Here is a 3,431-nt window from a genome sequence, read left to right on the forward strand (position 1 = left end):
GGTGTGACGCCAATGCTAGAGATAGTTTTATATGCTTTTGTAAATTGGAAGGACGCCAATGCTAGCCACTAATCTCATCTATGGATAAGTCATTATAATAAAAAGATTTTATATTTTTAAAATTAAAATATAAAAATATTTTTTAAATTTAATATTGTCTGAATAATATTAAATCAATTGAAAACAAATATATTAAATTAAAATTAATAAAATTTACTGTATACCTCGTATCAAAATTTAGTCAATACGTTATACCGATCTTAAATACAAGGAGGCGAAGTGGGATCACTGTCACCATTCATATCCACGCTCCTGCCAGGTTGCCACCACATCTCATGTTGCTTACGCAAATAATCATCTTATCTTAATTCAAACCAATCTCTTAAAAAATAAGCACTTTAACAATCTACAACTTTTACTAAAAAAAGTCTTCAACTTAAAACCTAGAACAATCATAACTTTATTTTCATCTTTATATTCAACTCATAAAACTCTACAACACTACGTTTTTAGAAGTATTGTTTATTTGAGTAGTTTTATATTAGTCTTTACGATTTTTTCAAAAGACGTTTTATTTAATAGAACACTTAATTAATTGTTATTAGTTAATTATTTACTCAATTTCACAATAAATATATATAAAAAAAAAATTAATTCAAAATAAATATTATTTTGAATTTATTATAAAAGATTAATTATTTTTTATTTGTACTATTTAATTAATATTAAATACGTTATTTACAAAATACTATATTTCATTTTGTATTTATAATCATGGGAAACACATCAAATATCAAATAAGAATAATTTAATAAAATTATTATTCTATCTTTTTTATTTAAAGTTATTTATTAACATTTGTAAAATAAATCAAAGCAACACTTGTTATGAGATTTGAGGATATTTGAAGAAACTATATGAACTTTTAAAAATAAAACATGAAATAGGATTATTTTTAATTAAAGAAATAAATTACACGGATCAACGCATGAATGTGTGAGGAATAAAACTCTGAAGTAATGTAACAAGACAGAAAGTGGATGAGCTTCGAATTAAGTTAGTCAGTACGTACAATGAATTAAGAATGGATTACGACCTACCTAATATTTGAGAGCTGTACGTCTGTTTCGAGTTTTGGATTTAATTTTCAGATTTGAAGCAACCAACCATTTCGCATGCATGTGCCAAAACTTTTATTTATTGGCAAACATATACATGTAGTAGTCATTTGCCTAATACATACACGTCAATGGTTGTACATTAGTTCTACGATTCTAAATTCTAAAGATATCATAATGGCACATTTCTGTCAGTTAGACATTAATTAGTCTTTCAAGTTTCAACCGTGTGGAATACATTCTGTCAACACTTATTCTTTTCTACTACATTTTGTGCTAAACATCAATGGTTCATTATTCTGGTTTATTTAATTATAGCGGCAATGCACAGACCTCTCTACATGGTTCATATATAAATTAAATTAGATGTTAATCAGCGGCGAGTTTATTTTTATTTATTTAATTTAAGTAGGTTTAAAATAAAATCATATGAAAATTTATGTTTCAATTGTCTAATGATTTACAATTTAGTAGTTATAACAATAATATATATACAATTATACTAATGTAATTTATAGAAGAAAAGTACCGTTGTTATAGAATTACTTCAATAAATAAAGTAACGTATTAATGTCAAATGTTGAAGTAATGTATTTGATAATTGAAATTAAGAGATAGACTCAATTGATATACAATTGAGTTATAAAATATATTACTTTATTAATGAAACTAAAAATGATTAAAGTAAAATAGTTAAAAATACAACTTGTATTCTCGATTTTAAGTTTTTCATTTTTATTTTTTATTTTTTTGGATTAATCAATTTCATTACACTCCAATTGTTTTTCTTTTGGTTTATTCTTTTTGGTTCTATTTTAAGCTATGTAGAAGGACATTCTCTTCTTTATGCTCGACCACAATATTATTTTTTTTGTAAATATTATTTTGATTATCTCTTCATTTGATGATGATATGTGAATGTTTTTATCCTTATCTCCATATTTCACTTCTTCATGTATTTTACATTTTTATTTTATATTCACTTCATCTTTTGAGTTGGATTTTGTCGGTTGCGGTGACTTGGGTACTTAGTTATCTTCATATCCAATGATTCTAGTCTGAGTATTTTTGTAGGCTTGTCTACAACATAAACTTGTTCTTCATGCCTAACAACGGGCATTGTTCCAATGATGTCTCCAATCCAAAAAATAGCTAGTGACAAATGATATTTCTTTGATAGTTTAGAAGTTGAATTTTGTATTAAAATAACTATTACCCGTTAGATTTACTTTATCTCTCAATTTTTATGCTAGTGAATTGAATGAAGTAATGATTTTGAATGATAATTTTTGGGTCTTTGATTTTGCTTACAATAGTTGTTGTAAAAAACAATGTATTTGTGGGTGATATTTTTAGATTTGTTATGTTGTATATATTATTTTCTTGTATACTATTTTTGAAATTTGAGAGAAGTTCTTTATTGATTGTTGCATGCAAAGGTGTTTTACAGTCAAATAATTTTAGAGTTGATCATTCAAAAAGAATTTAATGCAAATAACAATCTTCAATCATTGTGATTGTATATCTTTTCATTCAACAAAATCATGTCTAAAGAGATTGGTTCATCCTCACTTTGTGATTGTATATCTTTTCATTTAACAAAATCATGCGAATAACTCAAACTTTGATATTTCAATTATCACGCTGATCATTAACATGTTCAAGAAAAGTTTAGTCCATCTGATTTGTTTTGCTAAGTTTGTATTTTAGAGATGTGGAGTTTTTTGTTTTGTAAAACGAATGAGAGAACAAAAAAATATTTGTGTTTGATTTTTTACTTGGAATATTGGTAAATATAAATAATATATAAATATTTAAAAGTAATAGACAAAGTCATGTCTCTTTAAATTTTGGTCAGTTTTATTTTATTAAAATTAATTAAATTTAATTTTTTGTTTTATAGTGTTAATTAAGATGAAATTAAAATGATTCATTTGCAATTATTTGTATTTGATATATACTTATAATTGTTTGATAATTAATACTTTGTGACCGAATTGTTATAAATTTTGGATTTCGATTTTGAAACCAAAATGTTAATGATTATAATTACTCTATTAATATTAATAATAATTTGAATATTTGTAAATTAAAATTTTAATATATCCAATTTAAAATTAAAAAAAATTCACAATTAACAAAAAGATCGATGATGATTAAAATGATTGAGTGAGAGAATAAAAAATATTTGTATTTAATTTTCTACTTTAAATATTGGTAAATATATATATATATATATATATATATATATATATATATATATATATATATATATATATTATATATATATATAAAAATAAGAGACATAGACAT

Source organism: Cicer arietinum, chromosome 5 (assembly GCF_000331145.2).
Source record: "Cicer arietinum cultivar CDC Frontier isolate Library 1 chromosome 5, Cicar.CDCFrontier_v2.0, whole genome shotgun sequence".
In the NCBI taxonomy this organism is placed as follows: Eukaryota; Viridiplantae; Streptophyta; class Magnoliopsida; order Fabales; family Fabaceae; genus Cicer; species Cicer arietinum.